Source organism: Arvicola amphibius, chromosome 2 (genome assembly GCF_903992535.2).
Source record: "Arvicola amphibius chromosome 2, mArvAmp1.2, whole genome shotgun sequence".
Lineage (NCBI taxonomy): Eukaryota > Metazoa > Chordata > Mammalia > Rodentia > Cricetidae > Arvicola > Arvicola amphibius.
In genome coordinates this window covers 133820313-133839786 of record NC_052048.2, presented here as the reverse complement: position 1 = coordinate 133839786, position 19474 = coordinate 133820313, and the positions used below count along the sequence as shown (strand labels likewise).

Genomic DNA, 19474 nt, shown 5'->3' with positions numbered 1-19474 from the left:
TCATATACTTTAATGTCCAGTTGCCATAAGGTAGATACTAAAATATTCTTTAGCACAAACTCACAAGAGATTAGCCTACTTTTAAGAGACAAGCAGGCTACGGTTACTTGAAAATAGATCACCTAACTCGAGTTGAACCCCAGTATATGTACTCTACAGGTTTGTGGTCTTATCCACAACACACATAGAATTTCCTAATCCATGTAGGTAGTTGGACCAAAATGCAAGGTTACTTACTTTAAGGCTAATATGTAGTGATATTTTATATGTATTTTAACAAATAAAGCTTGCTGAAGATTGGAGAAGCAGAGCATCAGCCACTAGAGAGTTCCTTTACCTCTACCAATGCTCCGACTGAAGGGTGATCCTGTCCTCAGACTGAATCTCTAGACTGCATGTTTCTACCAAACCTCAGATTGCACTGAGCTTCTGTCTCCCACGGCCTTATATTCCTCTCTCTGCCCAACTTCTATCACTACTGTCTCCAGCTCCCTTAAGCTGGGAATAAAGGCGTGTGCTACCACCACCTGGCCTCTAGTGGCTTAGCTCTGCACTCTGACCTTCAAGCAAGCTTTGTTAAAAATAAAATAAAATATCACTACACTAATATATCATACCTGAAAAACATTTTAGCACATAGAATATACACAATATACACTTCGACATTAATAAATGTTAAGTTTAACCAACAAAGCAACAAGAAGTCAAGAGGGCATAAAAACAGAAATAATGAACTAATCCTGAGTTAGTACTCAAATGCATACTGAAGCTTTATAGCACAGAAGAGTTAGTCAACAACCCTGAACAAGACAATTCACCCACACATGGGGAAAACACACCTAAGAATAGTATGTGACTCACCCTCTGCCCAAAAAGGAGGCTGAGGACCCAGTTGCTCTGCAGCCTATTCTCATTTGTCTCATAAAGAGTAAATATTTAAACAAAACTATTCACTTGGGTTGAAAAAAATGTATGCAGGAAAAACTTGAATAATATGCTTAACTTTCAAGTAAAATGTGACTTCTTGAAAATAATTTAATTTTCAAGGTTTTAAAACTTTACAAGAAAACCCAAAGAAAAGGATAGAGTCATCTACATAACTATGTGAAGTTGTAAGGTGTTTTGTTTTTTGAGACAGGGTTTCTTTGTGCAACAGCCTTGGTGTCCTGAAACTCACTCTGTAGACCAGGCTGACCTCAAATTTGTAGCACGAATAAAAAAACCCAGAGACAGACTGGGGTTCAACCTGATGATCAGAAAGCAAAGCAACCAATCACTAGAGAGACCTTTTACCTCTACCGAATCTTCATACTAAAGGGGCAAGATCCTATCTCCACGAATCCTCAGACTTCACACTCCAGAAAGTTCCTGTCTCTCCCTCGTGCTGGAATTAAAGGGCATTGGATCCCAAGTGCTGGAATTAAAGGTGTGTGACTCACAAATACTGGGAATAAAGGTGTAAACTACCACCACCTGGATCTGTTCCCAAGGTAGCCTTGAACTCACAGATATCCATCCATCTCAGTCTCCTGAGTTCTAGGATTAAAGGTGTATGCCACCACTTCCTAGCCCCTGGTGGCTTAGCTTTACATTCTGATCTTCAGCAAGCTTTATTTATAAAACACACACACACACACACACACACAAAAGATATCACTACACAAACTCATAGAGATCCACCTGCCTCTGCCTCGAGTGCTAAAGGAAAGAAAGGTGTGCATCACCACTGCCTGGTAGTTTTTTTTTAAATAATATGTAAAAGGTAATCAAATGGGGAAAATAACCAGAGAAGATAGCCAGTTAAAACCTTTAATGTATAAGAAGCTATTAAAAATTAATTTACAAAAAGTTCTTATTAATAAATGTTAAAATCACTAATAATTAAGAAAATGAAAATTAGCACATGTCTTAAATCTCAGGCCTCCAAAGGCAGAGGCAGGTAGATCTCTGAGTTCAAGGCCAGTCACCCAGTATAGAGAGTAGTTCCAAGATAGCCAGGGCTACACAAAGAAACCCTATCTCAAAAAAACCACTTGTGTATACATACACACAGAAGAAAGAAAGCAAAATTTAATCTTACATCATTTCTACTCGTAAAGTTACCAAACAAAAACAAAATTCCAACCTTCACTCTGGTTAACTCCCAAACTAGAAAACATTGGAAGAACTGGGTGCAGGCACAGCTTCTGGGAGAACAAACAATGCTTTTCACCTGAAAACACACATAAAAAAAATCCTACCAACATCCATACATCTATAACTCCATGTCAATAATTCCACTTCTGGGAGCCTGTCATAGGAAATAACACTAAGAATTTTTAAAAATGCCTTCTTTACAAAGATATTAGCAAACATAGAAATAGTATCACAATGATAATAGTAGAGCATGGAGTTAATATTAGGGTGTCACTCAAAATTAAATTCATATGCAGGTAAACAGATAAAATATGAAATTATTATATTAAGTAAAATAAGCCAGACTCAGAAAATACTCTAAGTTTCTTTCATATATGGAAAAATGTAATGTATATACACATGTATGTATATTTATATGTATATTTTTAGGTCACAAAGCTAGAGACTGGAAGAAAATATCTTAAAGGAGGTAGAAAGCAGGTAAAGAAATGAATGCAATAGAAAAGCAGAAGAGGGAACTGATGTGGAATTCCCCTCTGTATGTGTGAATACCACTGGTTAGTAAAGAAACTGTCTTAGGCCTGTGCAGGACAGAACTTAGGTAGGTGGGAAAAAAACTAAACTGAATGCTGGGAGAAAGAAGGTGGAGTCAGTGAGAAGCCACATAGCCCCTCTGGAGACAGACGCCGAAGCTTAAGCCCGAAGCCACATCCTTATGGCTATACACAGATTAATGGAGATGGGCTAGTTTAGGATATAAGAGTTAGCCAGAAAAAAAAGTTAGCCAGAAATAGGCTTAAGCTATTGGCCAAACAGTATTGCAAATAATATATTTTCTGTGTGGTTCTTTTGGGGCTGAGCTGGGAACTAGCTAGCAGTCCCCTACAACAAATTGGTGTGCCAACGTGGCTGACTAAATCCATGTAAAACCTGAGAAATCTTGGAAAGAAATCCTAGTCAGAAAAAAAACAGAGTTTAACACAGCTTCTGGCTCTGTTTGTGGGCAGTGTGCCGCAGCTTCTTTAAGAGAGGTTTTCCTGATTCAGTGGTAGCAGGGGGAAAAAACCACGTGGTTTTGAAACAGTGGCTTTCTGGGCTGTGCTGCCAACACGAACTCTGGCTCTTTTAGGAGGCCAAGCATTTAAATGAGGTTTATGGGCAGCATGCTGAAAGTTACTTGGTGGCAGCATGGGCCAACTGGTTATCAGAGTTGAGGTAGTGAGGACAGCTCCTACCCGGCAGCCTCAGAGGCAGTGAATGAACTTCTGCCGTGTAGGACTAGGCAGAGCCAGCAGGCAGGGCCATATTTGCCCTAGCAATGCTGCTGCTTAGGTTTTAAAGAGGTGCTTAGCATTTTAAGAAGCAGTCCTGGTCAGAAAAGGATTACAGACACACAATAAAGACAAATTCGGATGGAAAAGACCTCTAAATGGGTCACAGTGTTGGATAAATTTACGTAGGCTTGGGAGAGAGAAGAAAAAGAGTATAGAGAGTCATAAAAGGAAGTAAATAATTCAGAAAATAAAAATAAAACAAAGTCTTTAAAGAGACAGAGTACTAACAGTCATAGAATAAAGGAGTAAAGATAATAAAATAAATATTTAAAAGGTAATAGAGTAAAAAATAAGCCATGTAAAGATGGAAAATACACAGAGGGTCTGAATTATGCATATTATTGTCTTTTCTTTGAATTGTTTGACTGTGAAGGAGCTAAGTACAGAAAGACATTTCATTGTACAGGCTGATAAACTAAACCAACATATATGTTTTATAGCTATCATGATTTCAGAATTTTGGTCTAAGGATTTATTGCTTTGGAAAAGAGGTTCTGCTTTTGCTTTGACAGAGGATGAGAACCTGTGAAATTCTTCTAGACTAATGTAGTTTGATGGACCAAGACCCTCCGAAATGTCGCTGTGAACACCCCCAAAAAATTACTTCGCTCAACAAAAAGCAGGAAGTGATTTGGAGAGAACTATGCCTATATTCCCAAGTATTGTTTATAAATGTTTGATACAAACATTTTTACATTTTTTTTTACATTTAAAGGGTGATATGCTATAGAGATTTGCATTGGTATGGATTTTGGTTTATTGATACAAATTTAAGGTCAATTTTGTTATACTGTGTGTGTATATATATTTCTGCTCTTGATTAAGGTATTCTGCTTGTGCAGCTTATTTTAAAATGTAATGTATAGCCGGGCAGTGGTGGCGCATGCCTTTAATCCTAGCACTCAGGAGGCAGAGGCAGGAGGATTGCTGTGAGTTTGAGGCCAGCCTGGTCTACAAGAGCAAGTTCCAGGACAGGCTCTAAAACTACAGAGAAACCTGTCTCGAAAAATCAAAAAAAATGTAATGTATAATAATGAAATATAGATTAATAGAGTCATCTATAATAGTCAAGCTTGTAGTCATGTTAGATTTTCTAGATGTACAGAGATGTATTCCAGATGGATAGGCATTCTTCAAACTTTTCAAAAACTATAGAATATGGGATAAAAATGTTTAAGAACTTAGGACTTTTCATGATATGAGACAAATCTGCTCCTGGCAGCACCAATTACTTCAAGAGGAAAATGGGCATCAAAGAGACTTCTTATGGAGTTTGCTAGCCATTGGGCAAGAAACTGTTCTTGCCTGGACTACCTGATGCTATGCAGTATGAACTGGACAGGACCCACAGAGAAGTGACTGCTGAACTTGCCTAAAGGTGAGACGGTCCTTTGGCAGTTCCTGCTTCATGAAAGAGTCTGCCAGACATTCTTCAAGATACAGAAAAAAAGTGACTGACAAACTGCCAACATAGGTGGACCTGTCTTTGAAATTTCCTGCTTCATGAAAAAGTCTGCTGGACACTATGGGCCAGTAGACTAAAGATAGATGGCCCAAAGTTACAGAAGAACTTTAGGGGACTTTTCAGGCAGCAAGATGTCCCTGTCAATTCTAGAGTTTTAGAAGTTGCTTATGAGGAACTTCCTATTTACTTAGGAAATATTATACTCTTCTGGAGTCTTTGATAGAGTTGAAGAAGAAATAGTTAAAATTATAGTTTTCCTTAGTAATGATAAAAGATGAGGTGGATATAAATATTGTAACTATAATTCTTGCTTGATACCTGTTTTGTTATATGTAATTTCTCTGTGTTAAAGTTAAACCTTCCTTTTTATTTAGACAGATGTGGGATTCCCCTCTGTATGCTGTGAATACCATTGGTTAATAACGAAACTGTCTTAGGCCTGTGTAGGGCAGAACTTAGGTAGGTGGGGAAAGCTAAACTGAATGCTGGGAGAAAGAAGGTGGAGTCAGTGAGAAGCCATGTAGCCCCTCATGGAGATACACAAATTAATAGAGATGGGCTAGTTTAGGATATAAGAGTTAGCCAGAAATACACTTAAGCTAGTGGCCAAACAGTATTGCAAATAATATAGTTTCTGGGTGGTTATTTTGGGACTGAGCAGCCAGGAACTAAATGGAGGAAAAAAGGGAATTGGTCAGAGGAAGGGGTACAGAGGACAGCAGTGGGAGGAAATGAAGGAAAACAGTATGTGATATGTATGAAGGTGTTATGAGGAAACTCATTACTTTGTATTTCAATTAAAATTAATTTTAAATATGTTTAAGGTACCAAACCCTACAGTACATGTTTTCACATGTTACCACGGTTACCTTGTTATCAGTGATGCCACCATTTCAAGGACCACAGTAGGAGAATCTCCGGCTCACATATACTCATCAATCATGATGTTGGCCCAAGATAAATCAACTTCTGGAGTTTGCTTTGATTCGTTTAATTACATTTTAAAGGAGACTTCATTAAACAGTTTTGTAAGACTCATGTAAATGTTTAAAAAATTGAAATTTTAATTGTTTCAAAAAGAGAATATGCAGCATCCCAGCCTACTCCCTCATTGTAAGCAGTCCAGAGCAGCAAACCCTCACTAAAGCTACCCAAAGATGAGGGTGCCTATGACTGTTACATTTATTAGGAAATAGTGATATTAACCATGTATACCTCTTAGTCTTTATAGCACTGTGCATAAATATTACATGAAATATCTACCTTTTTTGAGACAGGGTTTTCCTATTTAGCCTTGGCTGGCTAGGCTGGAACTTGCTATGCAGACCAAGCTGGCCTTGAACTCACAGAGATCTGCCTGCCCCTGCTCCCTAGTGCTGGGATTAAGGGAGCACACCACCATACCAGGTAAATCTCTATTTTTTAAGAAAAAGAAAATGCAGAGTTAATGAGACTGTTACATTTACAAAGCTAACAGCCTAAGTCCTAAACAACAAAATCTATGTTCTTAACTTCAATGTGTGAGGCATACACACACGCACTCGAAGTAGACACTGGGATATAAATTTCAAATATATTTTTATCTCACTAAGTTTCATCAGTTGGCATGTACTACTTTCACAAAAGAAAAAAATATGGCCAGATGTTATACATGCCTGTAACGCAAGCATTTGAGAGGCACGGGCAGAAGGATTATGGCAAATTTGAGGCTAGCCTGGTCTACACGACAAGTCCTTGGCCTGTTTCAAAAACCAAACCAATGAAAAAAATTTAAGCTGAAAAGAGAGGTCAAATTTAAGACATTTAAAGACTTGGAAAAGCATTTATATTAAAGACATAAACTATATTGTTAATGTTGATAAAAATACTTACCCTCTTTCAAAACCAGCCATCAATATATCTCAAAATTAGGCTAGTAAATTAAGAATAGACTGTCTCTTATCAAAGATAGCAAAACAAAAATCAGAAGCTGGTGAAAAAGAGCTGCAGTTTATGTGAAAGCTCTAACCTAGGAAAGCCACAATGACAGCAAAGGCCCCACAGGCAAGAGAGCTCAGGGTTTTCTCTGGGATTTTAGGCAAAGGCTTCCAGTTTACCAAACTTCCATGAGTGTTTCAAAATTTTAGCAAGATAGTGTCAGTACTCTATGAGTTCTTCGCTATATTAATAAAAGGTTTAAGAAGGTAATTCGCCCCTGTTCTATAGGAGTAGAGATGGATACTCTAGAAGGAAGACTCAGAATTCTGAGCACTATAAGAAAGTATACTGAGTCAGCTGGCTGGAACAGTGTATGCTTGTAATCCCAGCTACTGGGAAGGTGTCAAGTTGGGAGGCGGGGAGGACTCAGCTGTAGCCAGGAGTTTGAAAACAACCTGAGCAGCACAATAAGACCCTTTCTAAAAGAAAACAGAACAAAACAAACAACAACAAACCTCCCCACAAAACCAAGAGAAAAAAACCTACATCCATACCCACAAGCACATACTGGGAGCAGACAGGGCTTTATTGCTTGGCTCTCCCAGAAGCAAGGCTGTGACACTCAAAATCATCCTAAAAACTCACTGCACACATAAGGGGAAATCGCCAGCTGTGTTTTCACTCAGTTTCAGTCTCCGGGCTTCTACTCTTTCCCTGCCTGCTTTCAGACCAGCTTTCATGTTACTGCCTCAGTGCAGGTTTCTACTTCAAATACTCTGGGAGGGGACTCACTGCTTTGTGTTTGTAGGGGAGGGTATATAAGTGTGTGTACATGTGTGCACAGGTACTTAGCTTTTTATGTGGATGCTAGGGAGTTGGACTCGGTCCTCATGCTTGTGGAGCAAGCCCTTTGTCAGGTGGGCCATTTCCCAGCCTTCACTCCTTGACACCAGCAGCACCACCAGAGCACCTTGAGTTCAAGTCAGCGCATCTGCCCAGTCACCAAAGAAGAATGCACCAAAAGTTAGAATTCCACATAAGTGCTATGGGAACGAAAGGGCAGAAGATGAGTGCCTCACTTTGCCTTGAGAAACCAGAACGTTATTAGATGAGTAATCTCAGAGGAAATGACTCCTACATTGAGTAATGGGTACTAAACAACAGGTTTCAGACAGCAGGTTACTGTGATTTTTTAGGAACCAAGAACAGAAATAGACAAAGGCACAGAGGAAAAATCTAAGACTTTAAAAGATGATGTCAAGTCACACGCCTTTCGTTCCAGCACTTGGGAGGCAGGTGGATCTCTGTGAGTTCAAGGCTAACATGGTCTACATAGAGAGTTCCAGGACACCCAGGTCTACATAGTAAGACCTAGACTCAAAAGAAAAACCAAAAAAAAAAAAAAAAAATTTTTAATTAAAAAAAAGAAAAAAAAAACAAAGACAATGTCAAAGGAGCTAATTCTCCTAGGGGATACTGTAAAAAGTAAATGAGTTATTAAATATAAAACACTTAGGTATACGGCATATACTTCCTCAAAAAGTGCTACCACCATCATCATTTTTCTCAAATCTATAAACAAAGCTAAAAAACATTGGAAAATCTGTATAACTATATGGAAGATATACTTCTTGCCAAACAAAGAATTCTTAGAATAAACAAGAGCGCTGGTGATTTGGTTAAGCTAATAGAATGATCTTCTACCATGCACCAAGTTTCAGGTTTGATCCTTACACCACACAAACCAGAGGAAAGGCACATGCCTGCAATCCCAGCATGAAGGACATGGAGGTGGGTGGATCAGAAGTTCAACGTTATCCTAGGCTACACAGTAAATTTGAGGCCAGTCTGGGCTTCAAGAGACTGTCAAAAGAGATTAGAAAAGAAAAAAAAAAAAAGGAAGGGGAGAAGAGAGAAAAGGAAGGAACAAATGAACAAAGTAAACATGCCGATGAAATGAGAAAGCAGAAATGAAAGTTTTCCAGTATAAATGGAAAAAAGATAATGTGATACTAATACTTAGAGAAAGAAAACCTAAAGTACTCTGAATAAGTTAGTGTAATTTTTAAAGGCAACGCTTTCAAGAAAGTGGGGAAATAAGATGATGTTGTTTACACATTCAAACTAATGCATTCTCCTGTAAAATAATCTGGTAATATGTTTACACAGGCATTAAGAAGTATCCATACCTTTTGATCCAATGTCTCTCTACTACTTGAAATGTATTCTGGGGAAATACTCATAATCATGAAAACAATTATAGCTATAAGGATGTGAACTGCAGCAAGATAGAGATTACAAACGACCTTAGCAGTGCAGAAGCACAGATAGCAGCCATGAGCAGAAGAGCAAGGTCAAACATAGATCCTAGGTCTGTCGCCTACCAGTTGTGGACTCTGGGGAAATTATCATACTCCCTCAAACTCAACTACGAGGTTCTTATAGAGAGTCTAAAGAATAAATGAAGCCGGGCAGTAGAGGTGCATACCTTTAATCCCAGCACTCAGGAGGCAGAGGCAGGTGGATCTTTGTGAGTTCAAGGCCAGCCTGGTCTATAGAGCAAGTTCCACGACAGTCAAAGCTGTTATACAGAGAAACCCTGTCTCAAAAAAAAAAAAAGACTAAATCAATTTATGCAAAGTGTCCCCCAAATAACTAACATATAGCTACTGCTCTATAAATGTTACACACTATTACTACTCTTTAGTAGTGAGGACAAATTATTCACCAATAAAAGTATATGGTGGATAAGTGCATAGTGAAAACAGAGCCATGCTTTGACAAATATTATTAGTAAGCTACAAAGAAAAGTCACAGAACAGGAACCGAGCATGTAGTCCAGTGGAAAACCACTTGCCTAGCGCACTACACATCAATCCCTGGCACAGCAAAACATATTAAATCATAACAAAACACATGACAACATAGCACAGGTCCATAGTCAGCAGAGACTAAGTTCTAGGACAGCTACCAAACATGAGCGTTGGCTACGTCTGGGAAGTATCATGGTCTTTGTGTTTCCCTATAGCGTCCCCATTTTCTACACAGAACATTTATTATTCATCGTAATAAAAATAGTACACATACAAAGTCAATAATTTTAAAACCAAACAATACAGTGCTTTCAGGAAAAATCAAATTAAGTACCCATCCTAAACTATTTGGCAAATCTCTGCTTTAAGTGCACACTATGTGGGGGAAGGTTTTTTCTGGTTTCAGTAACTAGAAGAAATACCAAGACCTGCCAGGTACTAATAAAATAAATAATAATAATAATAATAATCTACCTTAAATATGTTATTCTAAAATACAAATAACTTATTTATATGAAGGCTACCATTTATTCTAAATTCAAGAAATTTTATTCTTTCTTCTCTTTTCCTGAATTTAAAGCCACTATGGCAGGACACGGTTGTATATTTTGTCCACTGGTTATATAATCATTACACTGGGCATGTCTTACAAGAAATCAAGTAATATTTATGGAACGATGGAGTGAAAGAACAAATTCTATGCTATGAATTATGAGTGACTTCTGTTGTCTTTAACTTTCAAAGAGAGAGCAGTAGTTGGAACAAAGGAAAGAAGCTGTTACACAATACGGAGAAAGGCAAAGATGAGGGAAGATATACTGTGGAGAGAAGCCCAAGATGGACTGAGGAGTGAGCTGTGACACTCTACTCTTAAGAGGGGGTTGCCATCATGCTACAAAAACTAGAAAGCCCAGGTCCTGGAGAGTACTACAGAAAAGGCTTGCAGTTACCCAAACCCAATCCAATGGCCCTTTACATTTCATTCGTCCAAGTTACTCAGTTCTCGGAACCCAGTGCAACCCAGTAGGAACCAAGATGTTGGAAGAAGGAAGTAGTAATTCCAAGTCACAATTACTGGAATGAATGAGGAGAGGGCAAGGACACCCCAATACAGGTTGTCTCTGCAGCAAGACAAAAGATCATTTTATAAGCATTTCACTAAAAATTTAGCAGTGGAAAACCTGAAATGCTCTAGTGAGAAGGCTTCTCTTCTATCTCTTTTAGTTTTCAGATCTTAATAAAAATGGGTTAGAGAAGCAATACTACTTTACACTCCTATTTGACCCACACCATTCTTGGTAAATATGATGGTTAATACTGAGGGACAATTTGACAGGATCTACAATTACCTAGGAGATAAGCCTCTGGCCAGGAGTGTGAAGGATTATCTAGATTAGGTTAATGAAGTGGGAAACCCCACTCTGAATGCGGACTGCTATTCCCTGGGCTGGGATTCTGCACTATGTACAAAGGAGAAAGCCAATGGAGTGTCTGCATTCATCTCTCTGCTTCCTGAGTGCAGACATGGTTGCCTAACTACCTGTCTCATTCTCCTGCTGCAATGGACTAGACCCTCAAACCATGTGTCAGTATACTTTTCCTTCCTCAAGTCGCTTCTTGTCAAGTACTATGTCGCAGCAACAAGAAAAGTAACTAACGGAAAATGTCACTAATCTTTGACATGATTAGTTATAATCCCTAAGAATTATTTCTAAAACAATGCCACCAAATGTTATTAAAATTATAAGATTTATTAACGTGACCTGTCTGGTATTTATATTAAAGCAGTCATTTGAGAAGTGCCACAAAAGCCTATTAGATGGAAGATGGAAATGAGGTCAAAGATTCCAAGCAGCAGGAAGAAAATGGCAAAGCAAAGGTTGCTCCTGTCCTAAAGACCAGTGTGAACCCTGCAGGCACCTCAGCTGATCTCCCTTGTCACTACCCTCTCTCAACACCAGCTTCTTCCTAGTCAAGGAAGAACTGAACCCCTGCCAAGGCTCTGAAGTGATTATCTAAAGCAGTAGAAACTAAGGGAACTAAGGGGCAGAGCCTTAGACTGAACTGAAGGTCAGGTCTTCTAATCTATTTTCAGTCTTCTCATAGAGTTCATTTGGATGCTGATTAGAAAATGAGTACCAAAAGAAGAAGCTAATTTCTTTTGGAGTCATTAGGATAAATCACAAACCAGAGAGAAAGAGACAGAACCACAGAATGAGGGAGAAAATAGCTTGAAATTTCTCACTGAAGCAAGCTGGGATGATAACATACATTTATTACATAATTTTCCTAAGCACAATCACTAAGCACTTTGAAATGGGTACTATTATTATCCCTGTTTTATAGATAAAGAAGAAAACAGAAATTAAGAGAATTTTTAAAACTTGCTTAAAGTCATACAACTATTCAGAGCTGGAGCTGGGGTAGGAGGTCTAACCGAAGAGCCCATACTTTTATCCAACATAGTTATAAATACACATGCAATTTTTACTAAACCAGACTTTTTCTCAAATGAATATGTATTCACAATGAGAAGGATCCAGAAAACATAAAACAAGTGGTTAAATACCACAAGTTAAATCTCTACTATCTGGTTGTAGACCCCTACATGTCTGCCATAATCATGGCTGAATAGTTGTACTGCAAATAACTAAGTTATTCAGTGTCTTGGTCTGGCTGTGAAGTTATGTTTTAATTGAAGCTCTCAAAACACTGCAAATAAAATATGTTGCACTCTTAGAGTTATGAAAATACATTATTTCTCAGGCTATTCACTGTCCTATTTCTGCTCAGTTTCCTCCCTCCCTCCCCCATTTCCTCTCTGCCTCATATCCTTTAAAGCCGGTTCAGTTCCTCTTTCTCAAGAACACCTACATGCCCACTTCACCCAAGGGAGTGCTAACCCTTGTCTATGTGCAACAGCTGTAGATGGTACAAACTTACAAACAAGAAGAGTGAAGAGTGGAAGTACATTCTAATGGATGTTCAGTTTTAGACCTATGCAACTGCAGAAAAAATTTGAAATATTCTTGTTTTTCTATTTCACATTTGAAATCTGCTTTTAACAACTGGCATACCCCAAAAGTCTTCCCTTGTTTAGCCTTTTTTTGCAAAATGTTTTTCCAAAAATTTTCCCTAAGTATGAAAATACAAAACAACCAACCCCCAAACAGGTTGTGAGACAACAAATATATCATATTTTAGTAACATAATTATCATATCCTGAATAATGTACAGCGCCCAATGTAAACGTTCTACAAACAAACAGTAAAACTTCTGAGATGGGTGTGAAGGTGCACAAGTGGTATCAGCAGTGGGCAGAATGAGGCGGGATAAGTTCGAGGCCTGTGTGTGCTGAATAATGAGACTCTGGCAGTGTAAACCGAGGGCACCAGATGCAGCTCCATGGCGAAGCACTCTTCTGTCCTCCCAGAGAAGCCTGCAAACCCTAGTCCTGGCAGTCCCTGCTAGAGCTGACAAACTTGGCTCACCCTCCCCTAACGTGAGTACTCACAGTGATTCGTTTGTTCTCCTATATACTGGACATATATATGTATATGTTCATTCTATATATGCATATGTACATATATAGAATGCCCATATAACTTTGTTTTACCTGAACCAAGATGTTATGTACGAGAACATTAGTGCTGAAGTTAAAAGAATCCTAACCTGAAATGGGATGCTCACACTTACTAACTCTGAGACCTGGAGCAGCTAAATGCTAATTTAACATTTCACTTATCTGATGGGAGGACCTGCAAGGCCTTCATATGCTTTAAATAATTATATAAACACTGAATTAGGCTCTAATACTAGAAAGTGTGCTATAAATGACCACACGGGAGATAAACTGTCCTACTAAAGGAAGTTTAGTTGATGATCAACAATACATGTTCTTTTATTAAAACGATGGAACTCTTGTGAAACTCTACATTAAAGATGAAATAGAACTAAAAAAAGTCTGCATGTACCCTGTCCCCTGATGGCAGAGAGCATGCTCAGAATGTGTGAAATGGTTGGTTCACTCCCTAATACATACACAAACACACACATCCCTGAAAGTTCTAAGATTATATATGAAATTATCCAATGTCAAAGATGATGAAAATCTTGAGAGTTTCTAAGTCTGGGTAATGGGTGCACGCTATTTTAAATATTTTTGTAGAAACATATTTATTTTAAGTACAAATTGAATCCCGAGTGTACATATTTCTTCATATTCAGGAGAAATCAGAATTTGAGTCTTAAGATGTATTGAACAACGGTATATTTCTACTCAGTAAAGTTTTCACTAACCATCCTACCGTTCATTATAAAGGTGAACAACGAGAATACTTAAATGCATTAAATGTTTATAAGCATGCAGATTTTTTTCAGCTGCATATCAGTATTAAAACAAACAGCAGCAACACGCTTTTTTCTGCATCCTTAAAAAAAAAAAAGAAACGAAATATTTTCACTTTGCTTGCTTGATTATGAGGCAATCATAGGAATAATCCCTAACTTATAGGTAACTGGATTTTGCAGGCCTCCTATCAATCCGTATAAAGGCTATGGGCAAGGTTTCTGGATTGTTTTCAGGTTTTATCAGTGACAATATAGCAAGCCTTCAGAGAGAAGTAAGCAATTTCTCAGAGGCTTATGTAGCTTGGCCTCCAGTCTGTGCTACCGAAATTAAGCTAACAGCACAAAATTCCAAGTGACAACTTGCCTCCCCTGAATACAACACTCGTGAAACGGACTAAAAAGCATGTAACAAAACGGTAGTTTCTGTGCTAACTTCAATTCCTATTATGAAGTAGCTGGCTCTATCCAAAATGTTCCTATTCATTACGAGTCCAAGTTTCAAACGAACCTATTGGCCACGGGCAATCGCTGAACAACACAGCCTGTGACCAATACTCACAAACAGCATCCTAGCTGCAGAATGAAAGCCACCTGCACTTGCAGCCTTAGTTTCCCCAGCCACAATGCACTTGCAGGCGTCTTTTCTCCCTTCCTTAAATAGGCAATCAACTTTACTCTGGTGACCGAGGTTCCCTGTCGCCGTGCTTCCTATACACCCTGGAAGTGCATAACGCAGAACAGAAGTCAACGCTTAACATTTCCCAACTTTAGCTGTTAAAACCGCGAGCCGTGGACGCCAAGCATCCGCCCACTGTCCTCCCGTGACTCGGGCTACTTTGACGCACCGGGATGCGGCTCACCTGACACTCTGCACCAACGCTGACCAAGAAGGGGGGGGGGGGGGAGAAGAGAAACAATAAATAAATAAACTAAGCCAAAATAAAATGGGTCTCCAAGGCAACGCGCAGCCCGGTGCCCCTAAGGAAAGCCGGGGACCGCGTCGCCCCTCAGCAAGAGGCGGCGGCCGTCACCTGCCAAGCGAGGCCGTGCCGAGGGGCCCCGGAGTCCCGGCCTCGGAGAGGAGCGGCCCGCCAACCCCGCGGCGGGGACAGGAACCCGCAGCCCAGGTTTCCGCCGGGCTCGGCCGAGCGCGGCCGGGGCCTAGGGCGGGGGCCGCACGCGCTGTCGAGCACGAGCCCCGGCGGTCTGCGGCGCGCGGCCCCCTCGGCGCGGCCCGTGCAGCCCCGGGGCCGGCGGCGCCCGCACCTGCCCCGCGCCCCGCAGCAGCAGCGCTGACGGGCGGCTTCACCCACCTGGCGCCTCGCGCGCGTCACCGCGCCACCGACCCCCCCGAGCGCTCCTCGGCACCCGCGCCGGGGAAGACCCTGCCGTGCGGCCGCCGCCGCCGCCGGGTCAGTCGTCAGGTCGGCCGCAGCGAACCTGTTGCGCAGCCTGTCACGGCCGCTGGGCTCCGCCGGCGCCGCCTCAGCCCCACAACAACATGGCGGCCACGGCCTCCGCAGGAAGCCGGGGGGCGGGGAGGCGAGCGACGGGCGGGCAGTGACGGTCCGCCCGCCTGCTCGCCCGGCTGGCCGCCGGGCACCGACTCCCCACCGCGGGGGAGCGCGACACTGCGTGACGTGCCTGCTCACCCCGGGAACCGTGGAGCCCTGGACCGCGAGGGCGTGGGCCGAAGCGCTTCGCTTCCCGCGACGTCCCGAAGCCTCGGAGCTGACAGCCCTTCCAGGAGCTGCCACGACCCACCTGGCTCCTCCTCTCCGAGGTGACTTGCAGAAGCTGGGTGGGACGTTTCCTGCCACACTGGACCCCAAGTTTTTGGAAAGGGCCAAGAGATGTCCAGGACATCCCTGTTGGACCACACATGGATCTTGCTCTCTCTCGCTCTGGAACCTTCTTATTCACTGAAGGTCTCTTCCTAGATGAGGGAGCTAGAATTTCCTGAGAATGGGGAAGTTAGAGGTGCAAGGAGTTGCCTCCACCTTTGAAACAGACCCTTCTCAGGAACTCCCCTAAAGGAATTAACCGCACCCAAGAATCGGCCATCCTTTCCCCATCACACACACACACACACAGAGAGAGAGAGAGAGAGAGAGAGAGAGAGAGAGAGAGAGAGAGAGAGAGAGAGAGAGAGAGAGAGAGAGAGACAGAGACAGACAGAGAGACAGAGAGAAAGAAACAGAGAGAGAGAGAGAGAGAGAGAGAGAGAGAGAGAGAGAGAGAGAGAGAGAGAGAGAGAGCAACAAGGAGCATCCCTAAACCTGTTCACATGCAAGTGCATGCTTATCACAGGAAGACTGCTCCAGTTTCTTCTGCCTGCAGAAGCTAACATTCTTACCTGTCTGATAGGAGAAAGTCAAATTCAGAATTCCTATCACCCCTTTCTATTATGCAGACTCCTCAAAAAGACCAATCAATATCTATATCTAGGGCTAGCCGTTCAACAAAGACAACACTCCCTGGGCAGAAAGGCTTTCTTTAGATTGGTGTGAAGATGTGATGGTTCCTAATGAGCAAAATGGGGTAGTGGAGGGGGACCCTAAGACTTAAGGTTTAGGTTGAGGGGACTGTGCTGAGAGGCAAAACGCATAACCAGAACTGGCACATGTCTGGAATCCCTGCACTCAGAAGGCTGAGTCAGAATGACCATGGTTTGAGGTCAGTCTAGGCTATATAGAAACTGTTTCAGAAATCCCATAAATAAATGAATGTTTTTAAAATATCCATATTCCTATGATTTCTGTTGAGATGTGAGAGATCTGTATAGATCAGATGCCCTAGGGCTTCATTTTTTACCTGTTGCGGCAGATGAAGGAATCAGGTGTGCCCTGCAAGAGACGCTGCTGCAGTGCTCAGGCCTGACTGAACTGGACAGCCAACTCCTCGGAGGAATTTAGCAAACATTGATGGGGATAAACAGGCTTTTCTTGCTCTCACAGTGTTTTTCTTAACTCTTCGATTAGGTCTTCACCAAGACCTGACAGACAGGTCCTGAGCTTCCATGACACAGAGACACCTGACTCCTTGGTATCAGTCTAGGAGGTCCCTCACTTCCTGGGGACCAGTTAATAAGGCTTCTCCCTCTATAAACAAGCCACTTGGATTAGGAAAAGCACTCCTAAGCACCTGTTACCATTCCCATCCCAGTGCTCCTTCCCATGCCCACATCCAAGTGTGTAAGCCTCAGAACCACAGTACTGCAGATAGTTGGCCTGCAAGGTAAAACTGATTTTTTTTTTTTATTCCTAATGGGCAGATAGTTAATCTCCACTTCCCTCCCATCACTGACTAGTGTCACTTCTATTTTGATGTTCTGGACATGGTAGCATTCACCTTGTCTTTTTTCTGTTTAAGAAGCTGCCAGATCCTAGGGAGGAGGAGGACATTTGAAAGTCTCCCTAAAACAAACTACAAAGCTAACAACCTCTGATGCAAATTGGGGTTCTGTCAGCCTGCCTGCAGTATCCCAAGCACTTAATCAACACCCCAGGTTTCTATTCGGAATGTTAGACCAGTCTGTCTATCCTGTCAAAACAGAGTATAAAGACTTCCGGTAGCCTAGCTTCTCCTATACATACATGTGTGGTTCTGAGGTGAACCAGTGCCATGAAGCATTTAGTGGTTAGACAGAAGCCATGAAGCAATGAGGGATCCTCAGCCCCCAGGCAGGCTGTGCTGACAGCCCCTCCGTTCAACAAGCTAAAGAATGGAAAGCCACCCAAGAGGTGTTCTTGCTGCTTCTAGATCTTTCTTTCCCCACTCATATCGGGGAAAAAAAAGTCCTTTTTTTGTTTTGTTTTGAGGTTTGCAACACCTTTCTTCTTTCCTATGTCTTCTTTTGCCAAATTCCAGGACACTCAGTGTTTACCAAGAATGTCAACACCTGAAGTAGTCAGTCCTCCAGGTCCACCCAGAATTCTCATCATTCTTCATCTTTAGGTATTCATGATTCAGGTAGGTGATACATCCACCCTCCCAGTTCATTAACTTCCTCCACTCGAGGGCAGATCTTGAAACTACATTCCCTTAGAAGCTCCCAAATCTATTTTTGGTTCACCTCCAGCCTGGACTGGAGATGAAATAGCAAGTCCTGCCTAAGTCAGAGATATTCTTGTCGATTCTATAAAAGAGTAACAATTAGTGAAGAGTGGAGAGCTAAGGAGTATGTATGTCACATTTGTCTCTCCTCTCCTGCCAATGTCTTGGGTGGATTCTTAGGCCTGTGACTATAAACTGAGGTTTTACCATGGACACATCTAATCACAGACTTTTCCCTTCCATGTATCTATGCTCCTCCCAGTCATATAGATCCTCGCAATTTTCCCATTTGTAATTTTCAAAGGTCCCATTCTTCATCCAAAAACCTACTACTCAATCTGTCATCAAAACAGTCCTATCATGATGGCAACTGGCTAGAACAGACAGAAGTAAACTGTCCCAATTTCAACCATCCCATAGGATAAACACACTATCTTTTAGGAAGCCTTAAGAAACTTGTCTTTTACATAAGACCTGTACCACTAATAGACTGCCTATAGCAATACTATAAACAGACTTAAAGCAATAATTTATGAAGAGATTAATAATGGCCAACAGAAATCATCCTGCCTTACCTGACGTTTGCTACTTCTGGGGTTCTTCTCTCCTGAGGACGGTTTCCATTTATGATTCCCCTTAAATAGCTTCCTTTAGTGTTCTAAGCTACAGTGCAGATATGTTGGCCACAAGTTCTTACATTTTATATAAAATTTAGATGTTATTTGCTTTCACATTTGAATGTAAATTTGCATCCACTGGATGTCAGATACTGAGTTAAGACCGGTGAGATGACTTAGGGGGTGAAGGCACCGCTGCCATGTCAGATGACTCTGGGCCCAGCAGGTAGAAGGAGAAAACCACCTCCCACAAGCTGTCCTCTAACTTCTACACATGCCCCATGGCGTGTACATGTTCGTGTATAATAGACACATTCAAAATACAATATAAAAATTCTGGGTGTTATGTTTTACTTGTTTTCTTTTGCTATTTTAATGATATTTTTCAATTCTTGTCTAGTCTCACAGTGTCTCTTGAGAAGTGAGCTGTTGTCTATTATTGTCATACATCATTTTCTCCACTGCTTTCAAGACTTGAATTGTATCTTTGCTTTCAGCAATTTGACTATGACATACACCAACATGGACTTTCTGTTTTTCAGCTCCATGAATCTCAAGTCTGCAGATATTTGTCTTTTGTTGAAATATTTTAAATATCAGTCAGCATTCCTTCAGATACCTTTTTCTGCTCCACTCTCCTCCTTCTGACATATATATTTAACTGTTCGTTGTCCTCTGGAGTTCTTGTTAGGTATACCCCAACAGTGTAGCAATGTTCCACTACGGAACACCAAAAACCCTGGCTCTACCCTCCCCTGCGCACAGGATATTTTGAGCTATGGGTAC

General features: G+C 41.2%; 1 protein-coding gene across 1 annotated transcript in view; it reads right to left on the bottom strand.

Moving 5' to 3' along the window:
• Positions 1-15519, bottom strand: part of Itsn2 (intersectin 2) — a 119770-nt gene extending 104251 nt beyond the window's left edge. The window contains 1 exon segment of the mRNA XM_042054558.1: positions 15329-15519. The gene's annotated coding sequence lies outside the window, so the exon portion shown is untranslated.
• Between the last annotated feature and the right edge of the window lie 3955 nt (positions 15520-19474).